The following is a 21644-nucleotide window of genomic DNA, read 5'->3' as shown; positions in this document are numbered from 1 at the left end:
GGCAACTAGACAAACATCCTACAGCTGCTTATATGGGCATGCTGCAGGCGGTCAGGTGATTCTGATTATCAGCACATTTCTGATAAAGCCTCTGCGACCTTCAAAGGCACTCCTTTTCGGCTTGACGCTGACTGAAGGTAGGAATATTTCAATGATCCTCCATGTCCAAAGACTGCCACAGGGAGACTTGGCTGCTGAACCTTCTGAGAGGTCACAGACTCTGCTGGAGCAGACACAGCAGAGCTAGGGCCAGACTCAGGCTCCACAGCTCCATACTCGGGTCCCAGAGGCTCTGGTTCATCCTCTGAGTCGTCTGAGTCCTCTGAGTCCTCCTCCAGGCTAGACATGACAGATCAAAAGAAATAGAAGTAAAATAAACAAGCACGTATTTAATTCAGCCAGTGTTGAATCTGAAGGAGCCAGTCCACTCAGAGCTCATCTATACAAGCCAGAATACTCTAGGGTGTGCCAGGAATCTGTCTACACGTGTGTTCCTGCTGTCACCCTTGGCATGAGTCACTCCTTCTGAGCTCAGAAACAAGGTGCCCAGCATCAATCACATGGCTGGGCACCTCATTGGGATCTCAGAAGGAGCAATTTGCACCAGCGATGGCGTTGCCAGATAACACAGTGGGATGCATGTGTAGACAGTGACCTGGTGTCACTATGGAGTGCTCCAGGTTTTCTTGAAAAATCTGGAGCAAAATGTAAGTTACCTTAAACTCATTTAAGCCTGGTATGACACAGATCCAGTGCCAAACTAGGGCTCTGTCATGAAGATAGTCTGCATTTGAATTGGGGATTTGGCCCTGCATCGTGTAGATTAGTCATAGTGATGATAATGGCAACCACTTCACTTGGCCCATGTAGACATGCCCTTAGTAAAGCAGATGTTTTTTTTTACCAAGCGCTGGTGATGCATATATTCATTTAGATATATTCCATTTCCACCTATTTTCCAATTCCCAGTCTAGTCCCATTCCCACTTTGGTGTGTGAAAGAGAAGGATAAACAATATTGAAATTAAAAGATAGCTGCAGTCATTAATCTTCTCAGAGAGGCATAAAACAGGCTGAAAACAAGAAACAGTATATTGACCCGCCTAGTTCTTCTGTTCTGATGCTTAATAGGGTGGGTGGTGGTTTCTGTGTTAGTGGGGCAGCGAATCCACTCCAGGTTTTACTCTGAACCTGAAATGATCTATTCAGACTGATGAGCCCTATGCCCAAAATAAGTTCAGTGCTTTGGATAACTATTTTAAAATTTGGACTAGAATTTTAAGCAGATTCAAAGTCCCTCTAACATGGGAGCCACTGGCTGCCACTGAAATTTATTGATTTAGAATGAGAGGAAGAGTTTTTCCCCTTTGGGAAAAGATCCTTTATGCGGCCCTTTGCTCTTGAGAACGCCTTAACTAGCTAGGAGATAGCAATCCTATTTCTGAATTGTTGTTTTCCTTCTTGGCCTGCTACTAGGATACATTCATTGACCACATTTTCCAGCCAGAAATAGGGTATTTGATGCATTGACTGGAAAAGTCAAACCATGGCTATCAACTGCATGTGAAATGCCAATTGTATGAACAGTGAAATTATATAAAATGTCACAGGTCCCTACTAGAACTGTCAGGCTGCAGAGAAAAGCCTTATGCTAGATGACCTATAAGGAAGCAATAGCACAACAGGATTTGAGGACGGACAAGCATCAAAAGAAAATGCTCTTTTTTGATGAACTATATATCATTGTGTATGGGTGTGCCATTCCAAGTGTCTTTCTTAGTGTGAGAACATTTAATAGGCTCTCTATAACATACCATTATGAGATTAGGGGTCTAACTAAAAAATCTTCCAGAGTCCCTTCCAAATGGGGCATGACCGAAAGAGAAAGAGTTAATGGACCTAAAGCCTGCCAGCCAGGCCTACCCTAGGCACATCCATTGCAAAGTGAATTAGAGGTGATGGGTTGCTATGGAAACTAAATAGTAGGCTAGTGGCTTTTGATGGCCAGCAAATACTTGAAAAGGATCCCCCCTCCCTACATGCCACCTCCAGGATGTAGTAATGGAAATGCCTGCATGAAATAGGGCAGCATAAGGCAGGCTGGGAATAGAGTCAGAGGCAAAATGGGTCAGAGATGAAAATCAGCTCCTCTACTGGACTGTTAAGCTATGTCTCTCCATATGTGCCCAGTCTTATTTGTAAATAAATGCAAATATAAGAAAAAATAAGGAGAACAAACTAATTTTAACTTGTTCATTTAGAGAACCTAGCAGTACTGGACTCCCTGGAGATCAAGAATGTGGAACATGAGGCCCTCCAGATGTTGTTGGACTGCAGCTCCCATCAACCCTAACCAACATAGCCAAGGGTGAGGAATGCAAAGAATTACAGTCCAGCAACATCTGGTGGGCTATAGATGTTTATCACACAGAGATTATTGCAGCTCAGATCCGAGGTAATTCAGCTATGCGAATTCATGTTATAACATGCATGTTTTCCCTTCCATTACCCTTCTGAATTGAGGGGGAATCGAATCCAAGGCAAGTCATGTGATGAGAATTCAAGCAAAGTGGAGTGAGTGCAAATTGTATTACTACACCGGTGGGATTCAACGATTTGAATCGGCACCCTTGCGCATGCACAATGGGGGTCTGAATGCATCGTGACCTTGTATGTTTCTGGGGTGAAAAGGGGTGCAAGTTCTTGTTCCCTGTTTTGCATGATTGCATGAATATTTGCCTAGGGAATTTTTTGGTGTCTTCTTCATCCACCTTTTTATTTTTCCTTCCATTTCGGCAATTTCAACACACAGATAGATAGATAGATAGATAGATAGATAGATAGATAGATAGACATACATATCTGTATATTCACATTCACGCACATACACACACACATATATATTCCCAAAAAATGGGTTGCTCTGAAAGTTACCCCGAAAGTGAAAGGACCACTGAAAGGAAATGGAGGAAAATTGCAGCACCACAACCCAGGGGGTTTGTGATGGTGTACCAGAGCAGAAGCAAAGTTGCATTCCACACCAGACCAATTCAGAGTGAAATCGAAGTGAACTTGGAAGTGAATTCTGTGAATTCACTTTTTTTCCGCATTCATCAAAATGAGGAGTCACTTTGGATTCACTGTGGAAGCCCCACGGAAGGAGCTCCCATAGAAAGGTATCACATGTGATAACACATCACGTTATCGCATGAATTCACATCATTGGACCCACAGTCACGCCGGATCTAAGCTGCAAAAACCTCCATGTGATAAGGCTGTGTGTGAATGATCCTATCTAAAGTTAGCAGGTCTATAATTAGGCTGGTTGGTTGCCCTTCAGAAAAAAATTATATACGATGTATAATGATTTTCATTGCGAGAAGCATTTCATTAGCTGTGAAATTTTTGATTTCACTCCTCTCCCTCTCCTTCCCTTTGCCCTTCGGTAGCTTTGAGCTGAAGTAGCAACCTCCCTATTGATAACATAAAGCCAGCTGCTACTCTAGCCAGATATTAGCTGCAGTAATTTAAGAAGAATTCTACTCAGCCTCCAAGAGGCAACATAAACATAAAAAGCTCTCATGGATAAACAGTCTTTTTACTTTAGAAAGGTGCACGTATAAGAGAAGAAAAATCCTATGAAGACATAGAAGAAGAATGTGGACGTTTCCTTATTGGTTGCTTACTTTTAGGGCATGTCTTCTTGTTGTTGTGTGCCTTCAGGTTGCTTCCTACTTATGGCAACCCTAAGGATAACTTATCATGGGTTTTCTTGGCAAAATTTGTTTAGATGAGGTTTGTCATTGCTTTCCCCTGAGAGAGTGTGACTTGCCCAAAATCACCCATGGCCAAGCTAAGAATTGAACCCTGGTCTCCAGAGTCATTGTCCAGCACTCAGATCACTATGCTATGCTTCCTACGTTAACATAAAAAATTGGCCTTGCATTTTGCTTGACTGCTGTGACCCTGAAGGGTGACCTCATTAAGACCACATACTCAAAGCACTTTGAAGTGACATCAGCATAACCAGCCACATATTTTCCCCTGGTGACCTTTCTTCCCCCCCCCCCCTTCCCAACATGCATCAACTTTTCAGCCAGTAGCCTTTATTGTTTGCCTAATAGTCTATTGGATCCACTCTGATTGGATATTTACTCATCCAATCCCTTATCCTGCTTTGCCACCCCAGTAAGTGAGGGAGGAGATTTTAAATACACACACATACTCACATGATAGAAAAATGAATAAAACTGTATTTTTTATATTTTCTTTATGAAAACGTTCAGCCATGAGAGTAGCTGTGAGGGAATACATCAGGCTATCCTTCCCTCTCCCTTGCCCTAGTGTTACATGCATTTTTATTTTTCTACTCTGCCTCTCCTCTAATCCTCCCTCCTACCCAATCAACATTGTGTCATATTTGTTTTTACTGCAAATGAGCATGCATTCACTCTCCCTCCATGTTCATTTGCTGATTTGCTCATGTGAGATCTCATGCACTTCCTCCCCCCCCCCCATACCTCTGATATATACATTGCAGATCTCTGCACAAGTGAGAAAGTGAATGATGGGGGGATTGGGGGAATGGGTGCTTGGGATCTCCATATGAGTAAGCAAGTGAGCAAATAATCAGGGGAAATGTGTGTGCTCCATCCACTGAAGTAAAAACAAAGATGACATAGGCTGATCAAGGTGAAGGGCATTCAGAGGAGGAGGAGAGTAAAAACAATGAGTGGTAATTGTGTGATGCACCTTTGTCATGATTTGTGCATGCAAAGAGACTGAGGAAATTGTTCTGTATCAGCTCTGTACTGGCTTATTCAAAAGCACAAGTTATAATTTTTATGAGATGTTTTTAATGGTTTTTATATGTTCTGTAAACCACTTTGATCTATGGAAAAGAGGTATACAAATAAAATTTATTATTATTATGGACTAGGACATTTTTATTATTATCATTTTATTCCTAGAACACAATGTGGGCTCAACCAGGCCCAGAAATGCTTGAATATTAATATATGTATTTTTGTTAGTTAGTTACAAGTAACTAGGGACAGAAATGCATGGCCTGGAAGCAATCAGAAGTCCCAAGTGGTTGCCAGCAGGAGTGGATTTAATCTACTTCTGAAAGGTCCGGTTCTTGCTGCCTTAGTGCAGCTGCAGTGCGGTTTCCAGCCTCTTTGGAGGGGCGCATCATCTAAATGACATGCCCCCAAAGTATCCAGAAGCCACTTTATTTGGTCCATGAGTTTCAGGCTAATATTGCATATTTATAATTACAGGCTTAGTTTCCCTTACCTGAAATGCTTGGTAACAGGAGGGTTTGGGATTTCAGGTTTTTCAGCTTTTGGAATGTTTGCACATGTGTAACGAGATATTTTGGAGATGGGATCCTAGTCTAAACAAGAAATTCATTTATGTTTTGTATACACATAGCCTGAAGGTAATTTTGTAAATATTATTTTTAATAATTTTGTGCATGAATCATCAGAAAGCAGAGCTGTCATGATCTCAGCCATCCATGTGGACAATTTTGAATTTTGGAGTATTTCAGTTTTCAGAGTTATACATAAGAGATACTCAATCTGTAGTGACTTTTATAGGTTAATAGGCGAGGTGCCATTCCTTCCACAGTGTCTGGAAACAAGAAAATGGTACTGGAGAGAAAAAGCCACAGGTGAGTGCTTCTGGCCAGCCTTCTCCCAGCCTTCTGATGCATCTCTGAGACAGTTGGAGGCCACAAAAAAGACGAGGGGAGAGGAGCGACCGGCGTGTGCCAGTTGCTCCTCTCCACAGACCTTTCCTGACCTCAAGCTGCCTTCTGAGGTGAAGCGGGGGGTCAGGAAAGGTCTGGGGAGAGAAGGAGAAGGTGCATGCCCACTCCTCCTCTTCCCAATGGACCTTTCCTGATCCCCAGATGCCTCTGGAGAGACAGCTGGGATCAGGAAAGTTGTGGGAAAAGGAAGAGCGGGCGCATGCTCACTCTTCCTCCTCCTCCGCATGGACCTTTCCCAACCGTAGACCAGGGAAAGGGCAGGAGGAGGAACAGCAACCGTTGTGTGCCCATTGCCCCCTCCCCCCATCCCGGACCTTCCTCAGCTTGTAGCTGTCTCTCAGAGATAATTGGAGGCCAGGAAAAGGGGAGCAAAAGCCCCACCCCCAGCACATGGATCCAAAAATGTTTGCCATCACTGTTCTATAGATTCAGAGGCTGTACAGACTGGCACTATGAGCAGGTGTCAGGGTGGAGTGGGGGCATGGCAACCGCATGCCCCAACTCCATCCCAAAGCTCCATCAAACCACCTGTCTGACTGTATGGAAGCCAGCATTGCAGCATTTCTGCAGCACAGCATTTGCATATCCTGTGCCAAAGAAACACCAAAAAGCACTGTGGCAGCGGCAAGGGCACCCTTTTCCCAGTGCTAAAAGGAGCAGCTTGGGGGTGAAGCAGACTACCCTGAAGGAGTGAGTGTGCACTGCCCCTTTGAACACTAGATCAGGGCTACAGCAACTGCATGCCATGACCCCAATCTGGCATTTTTCTGCGCCAAAAAGAAGCAGTAAAATGGCACTTCTTTTTGGCCTGGAAAAAGGGCATTCTTGCTGCTGCAGCAGCACATTTTCATCCTCCTTTTGGCATGTGGCATGTGAACACCACACCAAAGCAACACCTCAATGCTGCCTACCATGCAGTCAGGTGGGTGGCATGATGCCAGAACTCAGGGTGGCATCAGGGGTGTCTGTCACCCAAATGCCACACCCCATGCTGCCCCAGTGCCCGCACTTACTGCCAGTCTGTACAGCCTCTTTCTGCTGCTTCTTTTTGCACTGGGAACCAGCCAGGTTGGGGACACAGCGTGCAGTTGCCGCAGCCCCAACCTGGTGAGGAAAGGGGCGGCAGCAAGCCACTCCTCAGCTGTCATCTATTTAGCCCCTTAATCACAGTGGTTTACATGGATGGTTGTAGCTCTGTAGACTAGAGAAATGTAGTCTACAGATTAAAATGGCCACAACAGTAGGTGTTCTTGGATGGCTGCCCAGGACATCTTCTACAGAAACTATCACCACTTTAGTGCACTCCATTGGATGAGGTGCCACCTGAGTAGTGAGGAAAATATTTTTTAAAAAAGGATAAATGTGACAGAACTCTGACCATTCCTAATGTAAGTACAGTCACCCATTCACCCAGCCATCTATGAGCAATGAAAGTGAATTAAGACAGCACAATAGAATACTTTCCTTTCAGAGCCTCCAGTAATGGCAGTAATAACAACTTTCCTTGAGCAGTTCATAAAACGTCATGGAACAGACTAACTTTTAAAAACTAAAACCAATATTTGAAGCTCTGGATCTCATGATACCACTGATCAGATGTTCTGTTCTTAGTGGTGGAAAATCCAGTACTATTTGAATGACTGTAGATGAAGTTTTTAAACATATACTTCAGGGCAACAGAAGAGCATCATACCCTTGAAAAAAGAAAATGCATATTACAACAAAAATGTTTTAGAAGATGCACAATGAAGTTTAGTAGAATCTTTTTCTCCTCAACAGTATTCCTATCTTCTTCAACGTCATTATTTGATATGAGTGCACTATAAAAGACATCTTGATTCTAATATAGCAGAAGTAATAGAATATTTAATGTGGTCCAGATCCTTATCTTCTGTAGGTCAATCTTGATTCCTTGAGATAACTTAAGATATTCTGATTTATGTCCTTTCAGAAGGACAGATTCTCCATGTTCTCATTGTATTGAGTTTGGTTTTTAAAGATATACACTTCCACCCACCTTCCCACCCCACAAATACTGGCATTTATCATGATCTCAATATCTCTTTATAACACTTTCTGTGAATATGTATTATACCTTTGGATATCTGGAATCAGGCCATAACCTTCCACCCTCGCACCTCTCAATCTTTCTCAGATTCATGCACCGCCATCCATAAGACAGCAGGACTTTTCTGCTGTAGCATTGTTGTCATTATTAACCAAAGCAGAGGGGGGAATGAGAAACTTGCTCTGAAGCAGACTTTGTTATGACAAAAGAGAAAACTCTCCTGGGAAGTTAAATTGAGTTCGCTTTGAAGACAGAAATGACGCCATGATACATTTCCCTGAGAAACATTTTTCAATGTTGTTAAATTTCCCTTTTAAACATAACAAGGTTCCATCCATATATACTTATACGTATGAGTCACTGAAGTAGTAGTATATTACTCTTTCATTTTTCCCTATGCCGACTGCACGTGCTCTACTGGCTTCTGTATCTGTCACTGCAAATGCTAGAAAATATCCACTGGCATGAAGTAGCACTCAACAAAATAGGGAACACAGAGTTATGTCATGAGCCTGTGTGCAAATTAATCCTGCCATGAAACAGTAAATACAAGTAATGACTACAGATGGTATACAAAGAGCTACTTTTAGCTCTATGTCCTATAGATTTTCTTTTTAGTCCTTTGAACAAGAGACCCATCCCATGGCATCTCAGCAGTAGCAGCTGGTGTCCTGCCTTGGCAGGGAGCTAGGACAAAGAATCATGTAGAGTTTCCAGCCCAGTGTCTAGATTCACAGTGTCATGCCAGGCACAGTCATCAGGGGAAGGCAATCAATCAGGGTGTCAAATCCAAAGGTGTATTGGTAGCGAGGTCAGTTCACGAAGCAGGGTTCAAAGGGTCTTGGAATCACACAACCCAAGAGTCAAGAGCCAAGCAGATCGCAGCTTCCAAAAAGGTCAGTTGTCAATAATGACCATCCAGAGGCAAGACTGGGTTATTTATGTTCTAGTAAACTCCCACCTCTATTGCCTGATTGCAGCATATTTTCTATAAATATGGTTTGACAAACACAACCCCCTCTTTCTCATCTGCATTCACTTCCAGTAGGTATTATCTGGTTTGTATCTGTCTTGATGGGTGCTCTGTTTGATCCTGCATGAGCATATCCTTCTGTTCTGCCCCTGAATCTTGCGATCTAAGTCTAGCACCTTCTTTCTTTACCTCATTGTCTGTGTCATACTCAAGACCAAGTGCCTGGGAGGAAACATAACAGCTGGAGGCTTCCATGTGGGTAGGGCAGTGAATCTACTCTGGCTTTTAGTTCAGATTTATAGAAACTACCCATGATGTGAATGCTGTATACAAAATAGATTCAGAACCTTGGATAGCTCCTGTAAAATTGAGTCTAAAACCCAGGGCAGAACAACCACCTCACTGACGTAAAAGCAGCCAACTGCACTACATATAACAAACTGATTTTGTACTTCCTTTAGCTTCAGCAGTTATCCAAAATCACCCGTTACCAATATGCAACAATTCTGCAGTGTTTTGACTCCACATCTCATTCTAAGAGAAGAAATCAGTGCAGCCCTGTAGCTACCGGTTGATAGAACTGGGCTTCCAAAAGTATATGGTTGGTTACAACTTGGAGTGTAGGAGAAATTGATAGACTCTCAATTTTCATATGAATTTAGCAATGTTAGACTTGCTGGAGCTATGAGCAATCTGGAATGCACTTGCATGCCATAATCCACACTTTTCAGAATTTTATGAACTCATAAGATGCACACCTTTTTATTTTAAGGAAATGTAGACACAAGCATCTGACTTAGAGGACATTGTGCACAATGATACATTATGTTGGGGTGGGGAAAACCTTCAAAAAGTGTGGGAAATAGCATGGAAAGATGGATATGAATTTGTAAGCTGATTCTCCTCACCAATGGATTTTGCTGCATTCACAAACTATTGCAAACATATACATAAATGAACTTGCAGCTGGGAAAAATGAGATATTTGTCCAACTCAAAATGCATAGATCCACCCATCCTACATTAAAATTGCTCAGGAGCTCACAGAGCCCCAGGACACGAGGCTTAAAAGCATCCTATGGGCTCAGACAATAATAAAAACAAGCATTCTGTTCAAAGTGAAGGAAGCACATATTAGGTAATAATAAAATAATAATAATTTTTTTATTTCTATCTCGCTTTTTGCCAGGCAATCAAAGCAGCGTACAACAAGTTAAAATACATCCATATATACATAGTGCCCCCCCCCCTTAAAACAAGATTAAAAGCTACATACTAAAATCTGAACAATCCAAATAATAATATGACCATGGGCAGAGTTCCATAGATGGGAAGTCTTATTCATAGCCAACTATTTTATTCCGGGAAGGCCTGCTGGAGGTATCATTGACACACACATATTCCCTACAGTGACAATATGTTTTGGTTAGTATGGATAGCAGCAAAGTCACCTGCCCCTTGCATGAGATTCCACATTACAAATTTAACAGGTAATTGATGGGGCATGAACACTTAGAGGCAGCAGCTATGTGGCACAGTAACATTTGAACCAGATCTTAAACTTTCAATTCCCCGAGGATCCTAAGTGTAGCTTAAATGACCTTACATCAATTCAAAGCACACACAGTTGCTCAAAATGGGTTGGGGGAGGGAAGGTAGGAAGGGAGAACAGCAGACAGAAGGCTAGCTTAATAAATTAGCATCTTATTTTTCCATTTGTCCATTTGCAAGGTATGACCATAGATTTTCATTAGTGGGGCCAGCTGGATGCACTTCACAGATTAATACAGGCATGGAAACAGGTTCTCTTTTGATCATAGATTTTTCCTGTGTTAATTTAATGATCAGGAGAGCCCACATGTTGCTATTGTTAAACTGCTTGAAACAGTTTCAGTTTGACAGTTTAGCTCCGCAGTAGCTTAAGGCCAAACAAGAAGTGACAGTAACATTAGGAGATCTATGATTTCCCTTCCCTCCTTTCTTTTTAAAGAAAGGGAATGAGGAGGCTATGCATGGGTCACTTGTATCGTTTCCATTTGACACCTGCATATCAAACTACAAACTGACTTGTGCTTAACTTGAAGCTCAGGAGTCCTATTCTCTTCATCATCACCATGAACCTGTGCTTTTGGCAGAGTGGGCCATAATGCATGGCTCCCAGTTTTCTTATATATCTGTAGCCTGTGAAAAAATAATGGGTTACTTAAGAAATGGCCTAAACTAGCTTTTTATGAACATCCATTAAACTCTTAGTTAAAAAAGAAACATCAGAACTTGGAGTGATGCTTTGTGTGTGTGTGAATGTGTGTTTTTAATGATAATAATAAAAATACCAATCTAGGATTACTTCTTCAGTCTTCTTAGCTCTTTTGGCCTTTCCACAGAAGTAAACCTTGAGGGTTTTTAGCCTTTCCCTGCTTCTGGTTCTAATGGGGAAAGTACTTCCCTTTAGACTTGAATTAAGGACTTTCCCCTTCCTGCCATCCCAGGATGGAGTGAGGAATAAAATATAGGGTGCATTCAAATATAATTTGTTTTCCCTTCTGCAAGTCTTAAATGAAAAACCACTTTACATCCTGAAATGGCAGGGGATTTTGGGTCAGCCCCAGCTGTAGGAGTGTCTCTTCATAATATAGGTCAAGTCAGTACTTGCACATTTAGAGATAAAATCATTGATTATTGAATGTTAAAAAAAATGAAAACACGAACATCTGTCTCATTGGTGATATTGGCAGGAGCTTACAGGAAACCTGGCACAATGCAGAAAACCTGCACATCTGCATTGCTGAAAATGCTGGCAGGAGGAGGGATAATCAGTTGAAAAATGTTGGGGGGGGTTTAATTTAAAAAAAAAAAACTACCATCTGTGATATCAATGGCATAGTTATATCCATCAGAGGATCCACACAATCCATTGTTTTGTTTTTCCTCACAATGCTTGCTACACAGATGTTGTGATGCCCTAGAGCTCTGGAAATATTGGGGACCAGCAAAAACCATTTTCTCACTGAGCAATTTGTTGTCCTCAGAATCAGTACAAGTAACTCTGACAAGTAGTCAGTCAGACCTATGCCTAAATTCTGGGGTTAATTTAATGAGAATTCGGTTTTAGTGTTGATCTAGTTGCCATCTTTGGAGGGGGGAAATGAAAAGCTGAGAAGAAAAGAATGCATTCTAATATACTGCTGATGGTGAAACAGGAAACACCTGCTAGGAAATGTGTACTATCCTTCAACAAAAAATCAGAATAAATTAACCATTAAACTCCGTTTCAGAGCTGAAACCGAGCTGGACTTTCCAGTGTAATGGAGAGCCCGTACAGAGAGGCCCAAATAAAGCTGCTTTGGGTCATTTTGAAGGTATGCTATTTAAATGATGCATGCATCCTAAGAGGCCAGAAGCCACGTCAAAGCCACGGTCTAGTCCTAAGGACTGGAACGCAGCTTTGGCACAGCTTCTGATCTCTTAAGATGCATATGTCATTTAAACAGCATACCTCCAAAGTGACCCAAAGCAGCTTTATTTGGGCCTGTCTGTATGGGCCCAGAGTCTGCCTTTGTGTTGAGCATCAGAGTGAGTTTTATATACACATTTGTTTTTGTTCAGGATCAACATATAGCTGGATCCTGGAAAGGGGGAAGCTCAAAGAAGAGAAGACAGATCACTCCTCCTTTTATGTATAGCTTGAATGAGAGACATAGTACTGGATCTCTCAAGCATAATAATCAAATTCGCAGGCCAGAAACTGAACAACAACCAATCCCATGCCTACCTATTCCTCTCAACTTGGATTTAGCAGAGAAAATACATTTGTTATCTTTGTAAAATATAAAAATAGCTTTACATACAAATTACTGTGCATAATCAAATGGAGTGAGCCCTTGGTATCTGCTGGGGTTTGGTTCAAGGCTGTCCGTGCCAGAGATACCAAAATCTGTGGATGCTCAAGTCACATCAAATACAGTGGTATAGTAAAACGGTGTCCCTGATATAAAATGGCAAAATCAAGCTTTGCTTTTTGGGATACACACACACACACACACACACACACACACACACAGAGAGAATATTTTCAAGCAGTGAGCAATTGGCTCTGTGAATAAAGAATGCATGAATATGGACATCTGACTGTCCATGGCCTAATGGAGGAAAGAGAGAAAATGTCTACAGTTTAGAGTGGTGCAGAAGAGAATGGATGTGATAAAACATGGAAACAGGAAATTTCAATAATGCAAACTAGAATTAGTCAGTAAAAGCATGCAGAGGGTGTTAACTTCAACAACAGGTGGGTCTCTAGGCTTCTTTTGAGTCCCCACCACCACCAACCCTACCTGGATGCCTTAGAAGTTTATCACACGTAAGGAATTTCTCTTAATTTCAAATGAGAAGAAAGTGGGGCCAGAACGCATTCACATGAAGTCGCTAGTTTAGCAAAATTACATGAATGCTTATTGCATTCGAACTGGCTCCCCATTGCCCAAAAATAGCACGTCATTGCCCAAATTTACATGTGGCAGTCTATCACGCAATAACGTGAAACCCCATAATTGCACTCGGACTGACTTCCCTTTGCCCGAATTTGTGTGTAGTGTGTTATCACACAATAATGTTAAACCCCATGATTGCGTTCAGACTTCCAATTTCCCTTGTCTGATAAACTCCCCAGTCAGCCCCCACTGGAAAACTATTGCAAAGTAAGATCAAATTGGTCAGTTTCCATAGGCTACAGGAGGAGTAACTTTGCATCTGAACAGGCCACGCCTGGTATACCTTGTTTTGCCCCTAAAATAAAAATGCAAGTACATGTCTGTCGGCTTCCATTTTGTATATTCCATTTTTTTAAAAAATCATTTTGAGACCTGGAGCAGCACACAATGAATTTATAGGGGCTAAAATTTGACATGCAGGCCCCTGGATCTTGCCTACCACAAGTGCAGCAGCAATATAATTTGTTTCTTGAAGTCCAAGCCACCCATCGCTCTGGGGAAAGAAGGGTCACCTTGCCTTTGGAAATATTTACGGAAGACATTGTAGCTCAGTGCTTAATCTCAAAAGGTCCCTGTTTCAACCCCTAGCATCTCCAGCGAGATGGGCTGGTGGGAAAAAAGTATCCAGTGGTAAATTCAGCCTGTGAATATATCATTTCCTGTCATGCATCAGAGACAGAACATTCACAACATTTTACATAACACTGACACAATGCTGCAAGACTTTTTGCTACCTGGAGCTGAGCTACTCCCTCCCAACATTAACACACTTTAATAAAAGTAGAAACGAATAGTGCTGCCTGAAGTAGTGAATTTCGACCTGCTCCATAGAAAGGGCCTATTGAGTGTTGAGAAATATAGTGAGATACATCCATGAATGAATTAACTATTATATATCGTACCTTCTAAATTAGGTTTGCTCTCCAGTCTGTCTCAGTAGGATGCTGCTAAAATTGATTTGTAAGAATAATTAAAAGCTAAATTCAACCATGCAGTACACTTAGAAGATTTAGGAAGCCTAACAGTGTTTTAATTATGTCTGCACTAGTAAGCATTTGCAATACTTTCAACTATTTCTACCCCAGACCACCTCCTGTCTTCCTGGTCAATCATATGTCATTATTTTTATACAGAAGACAGGCTTATTTAAAATACTAACCATTTACTTTCCTACTTAATTCTATTCCCTTTTGTTTAATTAGGAGAAGAGACCTTTTGGTGCTGAGAAATACAATATATTGCCAAACCACATAGCATGTGTGGAAATTACTAATGGCATGATGCAACCAGCAACTGAGCACAGCTGCCAATAAATTTTGCTGCCTGAGGCCAATAACAAGGTGGAAATCTCTTATATTCCATAAAAGCCAACCAAACGGATTGGCAGCAGAGTGTTACTTCCAGCACTGATGAATGGACAGCTTCCTCCTTTGCCCCGGAAGACAGCAGGCTTCCAAAGGGGCCAAAGAATAAGCTGTGTGGAACAGAAGTCTTCCTTTCAGAGGGTTGCTGTCATCTCCAGCACTTTCCATCTACCTAGACAATCTAATGACATAGTTGGCCCTGGAGCTGAATGTTATGGAAACACATTAAAAGTAATCAAACATCAGAACATCAGGCTATACGTTTCCAGTCAAGAGCCACTGCCACACTGCAGAATTGATGCAGTTTGACACCACTTTAATTGTCATGGCTCTGTCCTATGGAATCCTGGGATTTGTAGTTTCTTGTGGCACAAGAGCTCTCTGAGGGAGAATGCTAAATATATCACAAAGCTACAAACCCCAGAATTCCATAGCATTTTGCCATGACAGTTAAAACGGTGTCAAACTGCATTCATTTTCGCAGTCTAGATGCAGCCCTGGTATCATTCAACCTTTATTATTATTATTATTATTATTATTATTATTATTATTAATTATACTTATATCCTGCTTTTTCCCCAATTGGGATACAAACTGGCTTACAAATTTAAAAAAACAGTAAAAAATACGAAAGTGGGCATTAACATAAAATTAAACAATGTAGTATTAAAACATATAACTCATTAAAAGAATAGAATACAATTTAAAAGATAAAAGTGCTTAAATAGTTAAAAATCCTAAAACATTAAAAAATTAAAATAATAAAAACAGTAATAAATACTAAATCCTAAAACAGTAAAACAAAAGAAAAACAAAAAGCAATAAATACAAACAAAGAAAAAAAACCCATATATTTCAGTCTGTTAATATATGACTGAACCAGCCCCTGGTTTTTTTATGTTTCCAGAAATGAATGATTTCCCATGAAAACTTGTGTAAACTACTCTGGCTGCAATCCTGAAAATACCTATTTGTTAATAAACTCCACCGAACACAGTGGGACCTTTCTTGAGTAGGCATGCATAGGATTGTAGTGATAGACTCTACACCACCTGAAATTGGCGGTCTGCCAGCGCCGTCATTTGCGGCGTGGAGGAGTCCCAGTGTCCAAACAACGCGGCTCCTCCGCACCACAAAAAAGAAGCCCCAAAATGGCACTTCTAATTGCGGCACGCTTATGATGTCGCGAGGCGCCAATGGCGCACTCACAGCGTCATTTGTGCCATGTGACGTGTGGATGCTATGTGTCCGCTATATCAAGATGGCAGCAGCCGTGTGGAAGGGCACCGCCATTTTGTATGCACTCCATGTGTACTAAGGTTCAGGGGCGTCTAGAATAGACGCCCCTTTGTAACCCTAGTATGCTCTTTTCTAACCCTAGTATGTGTGGAGCGTGTACTTTCGGCGCATTTGTAACACACCATAGTTAACAGAAGATGAACTAAATATCTTCTCTTCTCCACTTATTTCGCCTTTCAACATTCTGAAGGTTCTGAAGGTTCATAGTGAATAACAAGGTCGTTTTCCCATTTTGGGACAAGTCTGAGGAAACACGAATTGGTTTTTTAAAAAAAATCTAATAAAACACAAACCACACTTTCTCCCTAAATGAATATTGCTTACTGGAATACACCTATTAAAAGAGTCATTTCTCACAAAATATAAAATCCAATAACCTTTATTGCCCACTGTTCAGAGATCACCAGCAAACTTATGAAGCATGCAGAAAGGCTTCCATAATTTGTGCCCCTGCTTTGTACAGTATGTGGTGCAAGTAATTTATTTCCATTGATCCATGGGTAATATAGAGCTATGGGTTTAAATGCTTTCATGTTGACCTAAACTTCCATGCAATTGCAAGGTCCAACTAGTTGATGTTATTATCCTCCTTGTTCCAAAACCTTTCATCTGTTTATGATTCTCATCCAAAATATTCAAAAATCAATCCCCCCCCCCCTTACTGGTTATCCTGTTTATTCAGCATTTTTTTGAAAGTGTGGTAATTAAACCATTGAATCCTAGAGATGTTGGCCCACAGGAATCTAAAAATAAAATAAATATTAATGATCACTCTGTGTACACTATATCAAAGAAATCTTGGGTGGAATGTTGCCCTGTTTGATCATGCAAATGAAGAGAGGCTACAGGGGAGTCATTTAATGGTGTTTTTCTTTTTCTGCCAGCCCCACAGTGGGATTTATAGCAGTGTTTGTAGTGAGAGGGCCCAGAGAACAAGGTAGGAGTTTTGCTATAAATACAGTATAAGAGGGTATTTTAAAAAAATCCTGTCCAAAACAGTAGCACCCCTCTGAATTCTAATATGTACATGATGCCTCATGTTATAGTGCTAAATATGGTTAATTTCACAGTAAGAATGGAGAGGTTTTATCCAGTTTAGCTTACATATGTGGTTAAACATCTAGTATAGCTTAGTGACACAAAAGGGCCAAAATTCAATTTATGACATATCCTCAAAATTGAAGGCCAGGAAAGCCTTATTTCTGCAACTCCAGAGGATTGTTACCACATTATACTCAGTTAGATGGGCCAATGGCCTCACCATAGCTCTATGTGGGGACTAGCTTTACTTGTCAATTAAAAATGCAAGCAGGAAAGTCTGCTAATCTCATTTCCTTCTGTTATCATTTCTGGTTGCCTCAATGCATGAAGGATGTAAGGGCTGAAAAGGAAAGCCTTCTGAGCCCCTGGATGCAGCCCTGACTTTTGTGCAGGCATTTTCTTGAATCAGAACCAATGCAGATAACATGATTACAACAACAAAAATGATGGTGATGATGATGATGAACAGATATGCCCCCCACCAGAACAAGAAAAGCTTGAAAAACTGCACAGTTTTCAAAGACTATTCCCAATTTGGAATTTATTCTGGGGGGAAATACTATATTTAGGGAATTCTCATCTTTCCATTGCTGTTGTGGAAACCGCTAGCACTAGCTGTCAGCTTGTGAAAGTATATTTGGCACCACCACCATAAAAGATCCTTCCCCCTCGCAGTATTTCTTTCCAACACTGGAGGACAGCTTTTCCCCCCTATCCCAATGCTACTTACCAGCACTGGGTTCAGGATTTCCCTGCAAATCAGCATTTCTTCTCTCGGTACTTTGAATGCTGATATTGTGGTAACATCCTAGTTACCATGAACCTTGGGACATGAGATTTACAAGGCACCCGATTTTCCTTACTAAGACTTGGATGTCCCAGTAAAGTTCCCTTTCCTGAGGTCCCTGATGCTTGGGAAGTTGTGCAGTATTCCAAGGTAGCAAGGGTTGATGGTGTCCCCATCACTATCGCAAATAAGAGATGGCAGTACAGGTTTCAGGGGTTTATGATTACTTCACAAATAAGAATAATACAACTCTCCAGATCTTGATGGCCCACAATTCCTGGCAACCCTAGCCAGTAGAGCTAGTAATGAGGAATGCCTGGGTTGCAGTCCAACAACATCTGGAAGGACTCATAATTCACACTAAAAGAGAATTCTTAGTCCTAGCTAGAGTAGCCTCAGTGGACAATTAGAACTTATAAATCAACAATTAGGCAAATGTCACTAATTCAGTGGGTCTGCACTCATTTGGACAAGCAAATAGTTGAGCTATGAAAGGTCATTGGTGGGGGAATGAGATTGTATTTGTGTATAGTGAGGTCATCAGGAAAACAACATAATCAAGATTTTGGAAGTCAAATGCCAGTAAAAACTAAAATGTTTTTTTCCATGATGGTGCGAGATAATTTGGTTTAGTTAACCAAGGCTGCATCCACACTGGGGACATAACCCAGTTTGGCACTGCTTTAACTGCCCTGGCTCAAGATTATAGAATTCTGGGAGTTGAAGTTTGTTGTGGGCACAGAGAAGAGTGAAGCTCCGCTCTGGGCCCCACAACAAACTCCAACTTCCAGAATTCCATAGTATTGAGCCAGAAAGAGTTAAAGCAGTGCCAAACCAGGTTATTTCTCCAGTGTAGATGCATCCCCAGATCCATATGGAAACAAGAGAAGTACAAACATCACTAATCTTTATCTTTGTTTACTTCACCAACAATGGCCAGAATGGTGTAATGGTTTGAGAGTTGGACTAGGATTCTGTAGATCAGGCTTCCAGTCCCCACCCAGCCATGGAAACCCACTGGGTAACTTTGGGCAAGCCACACGCTCTCAGCTTCAGAGGAGAGTAAAAGCAAACCCCCTCTAAATAAAGATTACCAAGAAAATCCTATGCTAGGTTCTCATTAGGGCCACCACAAGTCACAAACAACTTGGGCACACAACAACAAAACTTCACCATCACAACTTTTCTATACCCTTCATTAAAATTGCAGGACTCTGAAGCTCAATAAATGACTGGTTTTATATTATGTTGTCATTTATTTGTTCTCCACGTATTTATTTTTTAAAAAACTCTTTCCTATTTATACAGTTAAGTGTTGTACAATAAAACCTAGCTTAAAGACAAAAAATGAAATGGGAACATAATATTATATTCTAACAGGAAACCATCTCAGCCTCCCCGAGGCTTAAATCATACATGACATCAATTGCAAGTATGTCCTCCATGCCTTAACATTTTCTTTTTAAAAGCTAAAGTGGTCAAATAGACTTCAGTTACCAATAATGAGAGATAAGTGTAGGGGTGAGGAACATCGTCTCCTAGTTGCCATCTTAGCTGAAGGGGGGGAAAGTTAAGAGGAAAAACACCACATGAATAATGCCTCACCATTATGGCTGCCTCAGGCAGCAGATTTTAGATGTCACAAAAGAACAGTAAATATCAGTTATTTGCTTTGTTGCAATTGCACTTTTGATGTAGAGGTGCCAATGGGACCTTCTGCCTCTTGTATCAAAATTATTTGGCTAGCCCTGGGTACTATGTAACTTGACTTGCAACATTTGCTCTTTTACTTCAGGCAGCAAAAATGTCTTGGGCAAGTTCTGGATTAATGTAATATGTAATTTGAATTTTGGACTTCCAGAAAAAAACTTGTTTTTTTGACAAGGCAGAGAAAGGAATTAAAACAAATGTAGCTAGATTCACTTCTTTTAAGAACAACCAAGTGTTCTGTAGGACCTCTGCTCTTCCTATAAAAGCACTGGCATTTCTCTCTCCATATAGGGCTGTGGTGGTGAACCTATGGCATGTGTGCCCACTCTGGCACGTGAACCTATTTCTCAGGGCACATGGAGAGAGGGGAGGGTGGGGAAGAGTAGATGAGGCATGTGCCTATTCCTCCTCTTCCCTCGCCCTCCCATGCCAATAGCTGTCTCTGTGAAAGTCTCACCACCAGAAAGAAGAAGTGCTGAGCCCCAGATGTCCACCCTTGCATCAGGTAACACCCAGTGGGGGGATGCCTTTGAGTTTGGGCACTTTGTCTCTAAAAGGTTTGCCATCACTGATGTAGGGTAAAAGTCTCTGGTGTAGAATTTTGAGCATCACTTTGCTTAAATGAGTTTAAAAAATGAATACGTGGGACAGGATTTAGTTAAAATTGAGATGATCCAAGAGTGGAGCTTATAGGTTTTATTTAAAGATCTCCTACTTTTGATCCCATTTCACCACCCCAATACCCTATAATTTCAGCACTGGTAAATGCAATATTCTGTCACAGAGATACATGTATTTACTTTTAACAACAACCTGCAAACAACAGAGAAGTACCATGATGGGGAACTGATCTTATAGATTTTCAGCTTCATACACATAAAAATACTGGGTTGGATATAGGGTTTCATATCTAATATCTATCATCAGGCATGTTTTTGGAGAGGTTACAATGACCTGTGGAAACTAGGTAAGGGATCGCACCGACCTGAAGACATACAGGAAACCTAGAACATATGAAAATAAAAGTTAAATCGGTTTGCTGATCCACACCAACCCCCCCCCAAGTTCTTTGCACTTCTTCTCACAATGAAGACTAACTAGATTACCACACTACACTCTTATAGTGCTGTTATTCCACTTTAACTGCTCTGGCTGCCTCCTGTTGCATTTGCAGTTTAAGGAGGGGAATCTAGAATTCTCAGCCAGATGTCACTGAATTGCAAGCCTCAGAATGCAACAGGAGGCAGCCAGAGCAGGAAAAGTGGAATAGCAGCACTACAAGAGTGTAGTGCACGAATGTGGTGAGTTCCATCACAAAGTAGTCAAAGACCATACATCCACCTCAGCCCAGGCTGTGTCCCTATTCACCCTTACTGTCTGGTTATCTAGGGGTTCTCTGCAATCCTATCAATGTTTTGTCATTCTGGAGTTAAAGCTATCAGTTATTCTGGAGTTCTTTTGTCAATTCCATGGGAAGGCTATCAAAGCTTTGTTACACCATGGGATAGCATCAGGTATGCCCTCGAGGTTATGAAATTAGATATAAATATCAGCCCAGACATAGCCAGCTAGCTCACAGTTTGCCTATGGATCCAGTGTGCCCAAAGGGTCCCTCTCACTCACTGTGTCTGAGCCTCTTACCATCTTCTGTGGACCCATCTCTTCAGGACTGATAATTATCATCCCCTCTAACTTCTGATTTCTCACTATCCAATCTTTCACACCTTTCTTTCATTTAGCCTTATATGGTTCTTAAGGTTGCATTGGTTTCACCTTTGCACATTTCTAACTAAAACCTTTATATTCACTGAATTCAGAGTCTCTGCAGTTAGTACTGGTATACAGAAGGGGGAAAAATCCCTTAAATAAGCATCCTTTTGAGCTAATAATTTCCCTCAAACACCAAGGAGATGCTGACATTGTTGGGGCTAACCTCAAGTCCCCCTACCTTTTAAGGAAACATAGGGAACATGTGGCACTCCACATGTTAGACTGTACATCTCATTAACTTTCACCATTGACTATGTTAGCCATGGCTGATGAAAGTTGCACTCCAACTGAATAGGGGATGTGAGACGATCATCTTCACAACACCATTTCATTTATGAAGGTGCAAGGTTGGATTTTCTTTTGCAAAGAAA

This window comes from Sceloporus undulatus, chromosome 1, assembly GCF_019175285.1.
Source record: "Sceloporus undulatus isolate JIND9_A2432 ecotype Alabama chromosome 1, SceUnd_v1.1, whole genome shotgun sequence".
NCBI classification, from domain to species: Eukaryota; Metazoa; Chordata; class Lepidosauria; order Squamata; family Phrynosomatidae; genus Sceloporus; species Sceloporus undulatus.
Note: the sequence above shows the minus strand (reverse complement) of the source record.